The 13,402-nt window shown below is 35.4% G+C and overlaps 1 long non-coding RNA gene across 2 annotated transcripts in view; it reads right to left on the bottom strand.

Moving 5' to 3' along the window:
* LOC108516950 (uncharacterized) overlaps positions 1 to 13,402 on the bottom strand; it is a 103,103-nt gene that overhangs the window by 19,381 nt on the left and 70,320 nt on the right. The window lies entirely within an intron of this gene.

Below are 13,402 nucleotides of genomic sequence, written 5' to 3' on the forward strand. Positions count from 1 at the left end.
AAAAAAAAAAAAAAAAAAAAAAAAAAAAAAAAGCTGGATTACTCAGCAGTCTTTAATATCAAAAGTTAGCAGCCAGGAAGATTAACTGACACAAACTTTCTCATCCCAGACAAAATATAAAGTTTAAAGGGGCAAGTGGACTTATTTTGCTCCAAAGACATGGCTCAACACACACACGCGTGCGCACACACACACACATACACATATGTAAAATGCCCAGATGTAGATAGAACTAGTGTGGTGTTGGGGGTGGCATTTAGAAATAGATTATGTAACTGTGTGGTATACGCTTTGGTATTTTGTGGTCAATAATAGTCATGGTCAAAAATGGGTCAAATATGATCAAACTCCAGAACGTTGGGACAATGCATTTCCTGGCATGGGTAGGGGCAAAAAAATTCCACTTTTTTCCTCTTAGGGTCTCAGCTGGGTCTGAGGATTAAACGACAAAAAACAGATTAATAAAAGGAAAGCATAAGTTTTATGTGGCATAGGAGCCCTTCATAAAGAAACGACCCACAGAAGTAGTTAGAGACAGTTACTCATATAGCGAATTGGACAAGGAGTAGCAAGTTGCAAAGAAGCAACTAAACTATGCAGGGAGGCTATAAAAATAAGAGTTATTCTAACAAAGTGTGTATAGTATTCTCTCAGTTTCAATTTCTCATCTTTGAAAATAATGATGTCGGATTTACATAGTATTGGAGGGTGTCTTTCATGTGGGAATTTTATCTTCTTTCTCTTAAAAACAGCACAAAGATCAAAGTGATCATTTTGAACCTGCTGTTTTCCAGATGCCTTTAACTCAAATAGTCCATATGCCAGAGTACTATATTTTAACTCCATCACATCTGTGTACATTTATTAGCACCACAATAATAAAATCCTCCGTCGCTACAAGTAAGTTTGGTTTTGGAGTTATTTTCAGGAGCTCAAGCACCCTAAGATTCCCCAGCTATTGGCACAGTATCCTGGTCCTTCTCCTGACAGGACACCATTCTCATAGGGAACTCATCGTGCTTTCTTTTGCTCAATGCTCAGTGCACTTGCTAATTGGGGAGATAATCGTGTGAACTGGTGCTTTAAGATTGATCAGAGTGTTTTTCTGATCTTTATGGATGTATTTATTTCAGTCTGTTTCTCAGACCCAGTCACTTGTGAGTCGACTAAAAGAGTAAAACCGAACAAAATTTTATGCCTCCGAATTTACTGGGGCGTCGACGAGTGGCAGGCAGTAGTACAAAATCTTTTCCTCCTTCAACCACACAACTAAAATGTTTACCCAGATGCTTTACCTTAGAAACTAATAGGCATCAGCGGGCTCACTGTCATATTGATCACAATTTTACTTTCAAACACTGCTTGAAGAAATTTGATAAAAATAACCTAGCAAGAATTGTTTCTCTCAGCTGTCTTTAAATGCCCTTTGATTTTGGACAGATTTTGAGTATGAGCCAAGTATGTGAATAGTACTTAGAGTCTGAATTAGTAACGCTCTTGGAAATTTTAGCTTTTGCTACTATCCAGAGTCAATGAAAGCAGGTCTGTTCTCTTGCCTACACAGAGATATCAACAGATAAAATAGGATTATATTTTAAGACAGCTTATATCCTGCCTTAATTTAATGTGGTAAAGATTTTAAAACACTCTAGATCAGTTGAGTAAATTTCCTTCAACAAAAGATAAAAGAGATATAAATATCCTCCTTTAAATGATTGTGATCAATTTATTAATGCAAAGCAAAATTGCAGCAAAATGTCATTCTCAGTATTTACAATCATGAAAATGCAAAATATAAAATAAAATTATCACATTTGATATACTTAATGCAGAATTCACCCCACCAATGAAGATTTATTGCACCTAGTCAGTGCCTTTACTTAGTTTGTGATACCTTTTCCAGCTACTTCCCTTGGCAGACAGGCTGGAAGCCACATTGCTCTTGATCACACTGTCTGTAGGAGCACAGTGGTGCTTGTACAGGACTGTGGTGTGTTACTGCTAACGTCTTTGTTAGCAAAGTTCTACATCCTCCCTAGTCTGTTATACTGTGTGAACTCCGGGGATGCAATTAGGATTTGTACAGGAGCAGATACAGCTTGCACTGCTCCGGAGTAGACCCCTCACCATGCTGTCCCTAGAGTTCCGGTGGTCACCTAAGTGGAGATGGGCAATCTTTTCATTTCAGAAGAAATCATCATACTTCTCACAATATTCTGTCAGTCCCACCTCCTGCTTGTTTGATTTTCCAAGGCATGACAATTTGTGTTAATTAGCAACATGGAATACCAAGATAGCATATTCTTATCAGAAACACTTTCAATTGTTAACTCTATGGATTCTATTTTATCATAAAATATTCCAGTTGGGTTATGCATTTATTTCCGTATTCCACAGTTCACAAAGTCCTAAGTTACAGATAATTTCATGGTAAAGAAAAATATTGCACAAATAAACTATGTTTCCTTTTGCAGTGACCTATAATCATTCAAAATAAAAGAAAGGATTTCGTTGGAAGAAATCAGAATGGTAACATTTCACAGCATGAAATAAAATAACTAGAAATTAAATGCCTGTCATATATTTCACCTTTTATTTCATCAACTTGTTTCTTTTGAACAACAACTAGTTGAGGATTATTTCCAATTAGTTATATTTTCCCAAACAATGATGGATACAACAAAATCTAGCTTCAGCAAAATATTGAAGCTTTGAACCAAAAACTTCAACTGACCTGGGTTGCACTGTTATTACAAATTACAAGTACAATTTTTAATAAATTTAGTATTTAAATTTCAAATAATCACCCAGAATATGATTTGTTGTTGAATCTATATCATTAAATCATGTTAAAAATCACAACTGAATCTTGCCCACAAAAAGTACAATAACCTTTGGCTGCAAATGGCAGTGCCTTAACTTGTCTTCTCCTGTTGATACAGAATAAGGATGAAATAATGGCTTTAATTTGCATTCTTTTGCTCCTGGGTCCTTCAGCTCCAAACATGATGTTAGTCAGTGCTTTCAGTATTTCATAATGAATTATTAGTGCATATGTGCATTAGAGCAATGTTAGCATTTTTCCAGGAGAAGAAAGTAAAAGTAAAAAGTATGCCTCTCATTGAGAGACCTGAAAGAGTGCTTTGCAAATTATGTGACCCACAATATTAAACTGATGCATATACAATATTAGAAGATTTTCTTTCTTTTCTCAAGTGGTTATTAATATTGAAAAGCATCAACATTAGTATTTTATTGCCACCAAACATGTGAAGGAAGCTCTGTCATTGGTAAAATTATGTATTGCCTATCATATTTTTAAATATTTGGATTATGTTTTAATTAACATGAAAGACTTATGGCAATAATTAGATATTTATATTTAAAATATATTTAACTTCTTACCTTTTTCCCATGATTAGCTATATGGATCTGAAAAGCCTTTTAGCCCTTTCATATCTGTTTCTTTACCTGTGTATGCATGGGGAATAATGACAGAATCTTTCTTGATAATTACGTGTGTTATATGCGTCTTCATCTATGACATTTAACAACAAAAGACCTATCCCCTGTAGCCACACTGCTTACAATCTGGGGTATATACAATGAAACCTAAACTACTTTTCGGTAAGAGAATAGATACAGTGAGAAAATACCTTTAGGATTACTAGAATCTGTTTGGTCTATTTTAAAAATTTTGTGAGGCATGTGCAAAATGTTAGTATTATATATACCAATGTTGAGCTGTTCAGTAAACACATACTGGTTGACTATCTACTAGGTACTAGCAATATCAATAAATAAGATGAAGACTACTGACCTTGTGGCTCATACATTATGGCAGGACAAGAGAACAATAATCAACATCCAGGATATATGCACAAATGATGCATGATGCTAGAATGTGATCCACGTGTGAGAAAGAGGCAATGGAAAGAAATATTGTGATTGCAGGTGTTAGGCAGGCAGGAAATACCACCAGGAAAGCAGTCACTGAGAAGAGACATTTGAATAAAATGCTTGAAGGTAGTGAGGGGATTTATGCAAAGAATAGCTGGGAGGGCAACACTGTAGGCAGGGAAACACCTGGAACAAAGCCCTAAGTCAAGGTTGTTCCTGTCCCAGAAACAACGAGAAGTCCGGGAAGCTGGAGCACAGTTGGCAGAAAGGAGAAGCAGGGGTTGAGGACAGAGGTGATTTGGCTCCAGTTGCAAGGAGCCTAGTAAAGCAAGGTTACAACTTTGACTGCTCCTGAATGGGAACAGAGAGTCACAGGAGGAGTTTTCACAGAGGAGGAGTCTGTTTTACGTTTTGAGCCTCAGCCTACTGGACTGAGAGTAGAAGATAGAGAGGCAAGAGGAGAAGCAGGAAGACCTCTGAAGTATTTTGGTAATCCACGTATTTTTTATTTATCCTGCACTTAAATCCTAGATGACTATGAGAAAGGTAAAATATTCATAGTGTAGCTCATTCATGAACTCTGAAGAGAAAAAGTAATTGTGTTCTTAAATAATAATGTCTTAAATATATGTTAATAAGAAACAATGCTCCTAATTAAAGTGGAAGGTGATTCAAAATTATTTTGGGAGAGAGAAGAAAATCATAAAACTGAAAAGTGTTTTAGATAAATGAGAAGTTATTCTAAACATGTACTCTGTGTAAGTAAAACGATACCAGTGTGTTTTAGACACTGACTTAAATAAAAGTTTCAGGGACATTTTCAATTTCTTTTCTTTAAATGATCTAAAATAAACCACAATGAGCAAACTAAGATGTGTGTATATAGGTTCAACATAGTTTATCAACAGTTATTATTAAACATTTTAAAACAAATTAGAGTTGTTTAAACAGTAATCACTAAGTGCCTACAAAGAAACCATTTCATTAAAATGATACTTAGCCTCAAGGCCAGCTTTCATATTTGTATGACAAAGGCAGATGGAGAAAATGGAGCTGTCCTTCACACTCCTGCATCCTCCATCATTAGATATATGACCACTGAGCAGGCATCTGAAACTTGAAGGAGGCAGTACTTTTTATCTCAGGGAAATTCCCAGATAACGGCTCACATGACTTCTCAACACTCATATTTCCAAGAGAAGTAAAAATCTGGTTGATCAGACACAGGACCCAACACAGTCCATCCCCTGTGCATTTTGGATCAACTTCCTTTAATAAGACACCCCAACTGGGAACATCTTCTCCAAGATTCTATTTGATTTCCTTTCTTGGAGAAATTTACAACAAAAAGGTTAGAGAGAAAACATACAGCCCATATGCTCCAAATAACATCAACTTAGGTGAATTGGTGGGCTGGATGGAGGGCTGGTATGGAGGTCCACGCTGGCTTCACTCATATGTTGGACACTTTGGCGTAAATGTCTGGAAAGCTGGGGTGTGTGAATGCTCTCACACAGGATGCAAACCTGTGGCTCCTCCGGCAAGGTGTGTCCAGCATCACAGAGGGAATATTCGAAGAAACCCAAGTTTCTTCAACCCAGGTGGAAACTTCAACTCCTTATGATCTAACTTCAGAAGTTCCAGAATGTCAATTCTGCCACATTCTATTGGTCAAGCAACAGGCTACGTCCATCTCATATTCAACGGGGAGGAGAATGAAAGTTGACCATTCAATGGGAAGAATAACAAAGTGTGTGTGACCATGTTTAATATACCACAGTCTGGCCACAGATGATTTACATTTCTCCTACCAGCAAACTACCCTCCTCTTTTTCACATCCCTCAAAAGTCTCAGCCCAGAATATAGATGTCAAGTCTGGGACTGTGGTGTGTAAATAAGATCCATGTGGTCCTTCACAAACAACTCCACGAGCATAGTCTAGTTCCTCTCTATTTGGAAACCTGCAGATTGACAAGTTATATTCCCCACCCATGTCCAAAATCCAACGCACAGATGGGTAGAGGATCATTGTAACAGATACCCTCTATCAAAAAGGGCAAATCACAAGGGATATAGCCACCACTGATCTATAGAGGTCGGTAGTTCCTGCATTAAGGCTCAGCCCTGTTCTTGGGAATAACACATTGCTGCATTTGGTTCTTGCTCCTGTCATCCTTCCTTTTCAATAAGATAAACGAAACAATAATGTTTTTAATTGATCAGGCTCTTTGGTTGGCTTCCTTCCTATGGAAGTTTTAGGGTCCAAATGGCTGTTTCTTTTGAACTCCATCTGCCCTTTTCAGACCAACCTGTTATTAATGCTGAAGCTGTGTGCTTCACTGATACATTTGTTTCTATTTAACTGAAGATAGTGAATACCTTTAAAACCTAAACTACTCTTCGGTAAGAGAATAGATACAGTGAGAAAATACCTTTAGGATTACTAGAATCTGTTTGGTCTATTTTAAACATTTTATGAGGTATGTGTGGGCTTAAGACTCTTAGAAGCCCTATTAGGTCTTTCTGAGGTATCAACAAAGGGTCTTACAAATAGATCCTTGGAATCTGTATCTGAGGCCATTTATGACTTTGAGGAAGTGTTTTGTTTTTATTTTTTTTCAGAAAGAAAATGAGGATGAGAAACAGTTTTATTTTCACACCTAGCATGTCTTCACTTCTTTATATTTCCTCTAAATTCTCCATGAAACCTGTACAATTCTTTCTCGGGCTGATCTCTGTGCCCTCATATTTTATGACAGACAGCTAAAATAAACCATTTGACACTGTCTGCCTCTTTCTTGGAAATATTCCCAGTCAAATTATAAGACACCTTTTCTATTTATCCTCCTGCTGATGATGGTCATTGGCCAAACTTCCCCACAGTATAAAATAGGTTCCATTTTCCTCCAGCCTTCGACAGCATTTGCACAGTCTCCTTTATGTCTTCCCCAACAGTTCCCTTAAGTCCATCCAGATTCCACCACGAGCCCTGTTGAGCATCTTTCAGCTTCTGTTTGCCTCTTGATCCCAGTGTCAATGATGTTATGTTATTTTTCTCATTGCTGTATTCCACTTCTGGGTACCATATTCTGTTCTGGGTATCTATTGATAACAAACCATCACAAAATTAACCAGCTCAAAATAGCTGACTTATTATATCTCATGCATTTATGAGGCAGGTTTTGAGGTCTCAGCTGGACAAATCTTCTGTTTGATATGGAAATTCACTAGGGTCACATGCCAGTATTTTTTTAGCTGGTCCAAAGAGTTGGCATAAAGGTCATAGTTTCGGTGTACCTGCGACCTCCTGGTGCAGGACATTCTTTATTGCGGGTGTTTATCTCCAAGCTGATGCCTCCACTGCAGCTCAAAAATGCTATGCTTTTCCTATAATAGCTTGGCCATCTCCAGGTGGTGTGTTATCTGAAAGCACCTGTGCCACCTTGTTTGTTTGTTTGTTTTCTGTAATCAGGGTTTCTCGGTCATATGCAATGATAATAGTCCAAAAGCTGTTTTTGTTTGTTTGTTTGAATGTAATAACCTTAATCCAGAACCCTAAGTGTTTACTTTGAAATTCTCCTAATTAGACTTGCCATCATCTCCACCTGGAATCTTTTCTGACCAGACGTATCTTTAGTACACTGTAAGATCTATCTGGTTATATAGTCTACATGGCTGAGCTGATTTTCTACTGAAACTTGGTCTTGTTGCAGACGTTTTCCTTTTTGTCCTCTCTCAAAAGTGGTAACTTTGTCTATCACCTCGTAAATGGGTCAAAAAATATTGGCAAGTGTAGAATATGTTGTCCCATAACTTAAATTGGCTTATCAAGATTGTTCTTTCTTAATAATCTGATGAAGTTCTTGTCCTTTATTTAAAGAGAAGGTTTTTACATGCACCAGACTCCTGAACTGCTACCAATAACTTCATGAATACAACAGGCACCATGAACTCTGTCAGGTTTTTCTCCCACTCTCTGGAGGTCGTTTGTTGTTTCAAAACCATCAACACATTTGTGTCATTTCTTGATCTTGGGTTCTTATTTGCTTGGTGTCTTTGACGGAGTGATCATTGTGAAATCTTGTGGTGGACTCTCACACACAGATCATCTCTCCATATTCCCACATCATTTTCTGCCACCTTCTTTCACCATCCACATAATTCATTTTGATATCATCTCCTGGTTCCTGCTGGTACCTGTTGGCTAGGTCCTGAAGCTTCGTCAGTATATAATTAATTTCTCCCCAACACTTTGTTGGTCTGTTGGCCATGAAGAAAGTTCTCTGTAGGTCCTGAGTGGGACACGGATGATCTTTCAAGGCAGAGACAGTTTGATTGTCCTCAAGAAGGGCTGGCATAGAGAGGGGAGGTCATGAGCATTTAAAGAGGGATGAGCTATTGCGGAAGCCCGACAGATTCTAAGAAATCTGTGGTTTCAGTGTTTTAGGATGCATCAACTCAGATAGTCTTAAAACTTTCTATATGTTACTCCTTCGCAATCCAGGATCCTTACCTAGACATAGGAATTTTCTGGAGTTGAGAATTGTACCTTCTCAAACCTTAATGCTAAAGGTAATTCCGACATGAGATGTACAACATATATACATGGAAAACTGTAAAACTTTACTGGGAGAAACTAAAGTATAACTGAATAAAAGAAAAGATACATCTAATTTAGGATTATATAATAAAAGACTCGATCTTGGTAAAATGTCAGTTCTGCTCAAATATATCTATAGATAGATAGATAGATAGATATCTGTTTTGGTAGAAATTTAAAAAATAATCCTAATATTTGTATGGAAATGACCTAAAATAACTAATAACCAAAACAAGATGTAAAATACAAGAACAAAATTGGATAGTTAAAATGATCTTATTTCAAGACGGCGATGAAACAACACTCATCAAGAGCTTGTGGTATTGGAATAAAGTTAGTTCATAGATAAACAAAACTGAATACAGTTTCTGCACATATTTATACGTATGTGAACAATGAGTTTTAGACAAACTGCAACGCAATATGATAGAGAAAGAATACGACATTAAGCGCATGTTACTTAAAAACTGGACACTTACGTGCAAAACATGAATTTTGATCCATACATCATACTTACATAAATAAACTCAAAGAAGATCATAAACCTAAATTTAAAATGTAGGACAATGATTTAAAAAACAAAAACAAACAAAAACCTATGGCCTCGGGTTAGACAAATACGTTGTAAGTATAACACCAAATGCATGATTCTTAACAGAAAAGATATAGCAAATTAGACTTCATCAAAACTAAAAACTTTGGCTCTTCAAAATAAAATAAAAACTCCTGCCAGAGCAGGGCAGAAATATTTGCAATACACACATGTGATAAATATGAACCCATGATGTATAAAATTCCGTAATAAGCAAGTAAACAACCCAATTATGAAACAGGTAAGAGATCTGAATAGAGATTTTACCAAATATATAAAGACAGCATATAAGGACATGGAAATATGTCTTGACTTCATTAGTAATTACAGGAAGGAAAATCAAAACCACAATGAGATGTCAGTAAATCTGCATGAGAATACCTATAATTAAAAAGACAGACCATATCAAGTATTGGTGAGGATATGGAAGAACTGAAAGCCATACCCTGTTGGTGAGAATGTAAAATGTCATGAACTACAGAAAACACATGGACAATTTATTTTACAAAGAATAAATAAATAAATAAATAAATAAATAAATAAATAAATAAAAAAAACTAAGCATGTGACTGTCATGAAGCAGCCAGTCCAGGAACATGAGCCTAAGAATAATGACAGGACATGGCACACAAAGACTTGTGCAGAAATGCTCAATGCATCTTTATTTGTAATAACCTGTAAACAATAAATAACCAACAAAAAGTGAGTGGATAAACAGATTATGATACACCTAGACAATAGAATACTACAGAGCAATAAAAGTGATTGAATTACATAATTGTTACACAAAACATGAATGACTCTCAAAATAATATGTTCCATAAAAGATGCGAGACAAAAATACATAAGCTGTATTATTCCATTTAAAGAAAACTGTTAAGATGGAAATTAATCTTTAGTGGTATATGTTTACTTCTAAAAGTGAAGTGAAGAAAGGGAAAAGGACGGACTATATACAAGAATAGAAGAAAACAAATTTGTATGATGAATATTTCCATTTGCTTCATTACAATGATGGTTTCACTGGTGTGTGTGTGTGTGTGTGTGTGTGTGTGTGTGTGTGTTTAATGTCAACTGTGTCTCCACACATTTGTTTAAAACCTAAAATAACAGAAGTAAAAAAAAAACACTATCTGGATGAATCGTCCTGTATTTTTCACCAAAAAGTTTACAGTTGTCTCTTCAACACCTAATTCAAAAGGTGTCTTTTTGAGAGATTCATATTTACTGATTTTCTCATACATTCTACTTAATTTTCATGGAAACAATTATCTCTTCTTGCATTCATAGTTAATAAACTTATTCAGCTCAACTTCAAAATAGCGATAACAAAGTCAGCCGACATAATCAGGTTTTGAACAAATGCAACTGAATCTTCGTAAGCGTGTAACTCAACTGTTATGTTCAATAATATACACATTCTAGAGAGTCATCTACATGCTATAAGAAGCCAGCCTTTCTTAGGCATCAGTAAGCATATTTTACATGCAGATTGATGATAGACCAGTAAGAAATTTGAATAGAATGTAATTGGGAAATGTTCTATTATACTATGGTTTATAGTCTCATTAAATATAGACTTAATATTTTCATTAAAACATTGACTTAGTTTTTATGATGCAACACTTGCTTCTATTGCTCATTAATCATTTTCACCTTTTTTTAATTATGAAAACTAATTCATCACAGTGATCCAGTGTTCAAAGAAAATGCTAGGTTCTCTCTAATATGTATGCATTCCACAGTTATTATTTAGAACCCATATTCAGTCAACTTTTAAAAACCTGTACTATCACACATGGAATTGGAAATGAGGGCACTACAACATTCCATTTTTAACATACTCCAAATCATAAGGAAGAACCATGTATGTTCAAATAAATTTTGAAAGCCAACTCACTTCCTGAATCACTTAATTCCTTGAAAAGCAGCTATGCTTTGCACAAATTAATGCTAATGGTTAATTCCCTTAAATGACTAGGCTACATTGAAAAGGAGCAAGAAAATAATTTTTAAAATACCCATATGCTTTAAATAAAAATGCATGTTTCAGTACTTTTCTGCCATTTCCAGTTTTTTTTTTTTTTTTTCAATAAAAGAGTTGCCAGGGGAACCTCATACTAAACAAAAGCTGCTGTCAAATGTCATCATTAAAGTGAGCTAACATTACCCCTGGGATTCCTCTCTTGGAGGCTCTATTCATTATTTTCTAAATCTGTAAAGCTATCATTTCCAGGGTTTCTTTAGAGTACTGGCATAAAAGAAACAATCATAATTTGTAAGATTGTCAGGGGAAAATACTCTTCCCCTCCCAAGAAGTGCTGTTCTCAAAGAAGGGAAAGATTACAGTGTACATCACCCATCATTCCCTCACATGGAAATATATACTGTTGCTTATCAGTTGCTTTCAAAAGAAAAGAAAACATTTTGAAACTAAGTTCAAGAAACCTTTTTCATAACTGTGGGACAGCATGACCTATTGATCTATAACAAAGGAAAAGACTCAAGATGGAATTTTTTTCTCATTTTATTACTTGCTTCTGTGGGTTGAATTATCTCTGAGAAAAATGCTGAGTCCACAGGAAGGTACAAATTGCCCCACTAATAAAAACTCAGAGCTGCAAAGCAATCCAACATGGCCCTAAAGAAAAGCTTGGAACAAGGAAAAAGTCAAGGAAGAGCATGTCATTTGCTATCTTTGATCTAATATTCTTTAACTTCCAAGTTGGATATGTATAAATGGAGAAAGTGTGAAGTCTAGTGGAGAATGTAGAGAGGGCGTTGTTGGGTCACAGACTTTGAAGTCAGACTCAAAGTTCACGCTGTTAGGTTTATATTTTCTAGATCACTTTATCTGGATGTCTGTAAATGTTACTTTTCTTTGTATAATTTTGTTTTAATTTCAAAAGTGGGGATAATAGGGTTGCTGGACAGTAATAGTCCTAGGAAATAATATAGTGACTCCAAGCTGAAAACTAGGAAATGTTTAATAACTGGTAGATGCTACTAATATTATTAACATCATTGCCAAAATTTACATTAGACAGAAAAAAGGATTACTCCAAGTAATCCCTTTAAATTTTAATTGAATAATTTAAAAATGCTAAAATTGTTTAAGCAATAAAGTCACCATACTAATTTATGCAATTAGGCTATTATGTAGCAAAGTACTTGAAGTGATAGTCAATGCATGTAAAACCGAATGCTGTCTTGCAAGAAAATAACATCATTGGAAATGTGGATCCAATTATGCAGAATCAGTCCATTAAAACGTTGGTTGGATCATCTCTTTTTATTACTTATAATAAAAGATTTTACTGCAGAAAAGCTTCAGATCACAGAATATTATAATGAAGCTAAAATTATTTTTCACCATCAGGATACCTCCTGAGTCTTACCATTGCCTAGTTTTTCAATGTGGTCACTATTAACTCAAATATTGAGGTGTAATATCTCAGCAATCTGCACCAGGAGGGAATTCTCAGGTTTTCTATGTTGTACTTGAAAATGAAGTTTTTGTTAAACTTCTGCACTTTTGATAAGATCATTTTTAAGTGAGAACATTGCAAAAACGGAAATGACAGAACTGGGGATTATGAGACTCTTTCTTCAGAAAACAACCATAAGCTACATGAAGATCAAACAGAACGCTCGACATACAAAGTGAGAGAGCAACAGGAAACGGCGGTAGGAGGGTAGGTTAGCTGTAGCCTATCAACACTGCAGATCTAAGTTCAAATAATACTGAAGATAGCACCAAAATTCAATTCTTTCTTCTGAGGGGTTTGGAAATAGATAAAAAATATATAAAACTGACTTATATTTTAAATATGTCTCTGTATATTTAAATTCAGGCTATCTGGAACTAAAATAAAATTTTGCCAAAGAGTAATGAGAGAACACTTTTTTATATAATGATGTTTACATTTAAATACTTTTCTTACTATTCATAAAAAATATGCAAAACCAAGTCAGACAAAATGATTGATATATTAGCGTGTATAGTTCCAATTTTAATTTAATTGATAAAAATTTTTCTTAGTACTCAAATCATGTATACAGTGGTTTTACTAGTAGTGGTAATGATTTACACCATTTTCATTGATCCATCATCTGGTTTCTAGCTGGCCAGCAGCCCATCCACCTCTCTGTTCTTATCAAAATTAGGGCTAATCTGAACAAAAACATGCTTAGAATTTTCAACGTGGGAATTTGTAATTTCTTGCAGTTTCATATTGTTTAAAACGTTGATTTATTTGTGTATCATAAGACTTTCCCAGATAAAAAGCATTGCATTTTCCTGTTCTAT

Source organism: Rhinopithecus bieti, unplaced genomic scaffold (assembly GCF_001698545.2).
Source record: "Rhinopithecus bieti isolate Rb0 unplaced genomic scaffold, ASM169854v2 scaffold_39125, whole genome shotgun sequence".
Taxonomy (NCBI): Eukaryota; Metazoa; Chordata; class Mammalia; order Primates; family Cercopithecidae; genus Rhinopithecus; species Rhinopithecus bieti.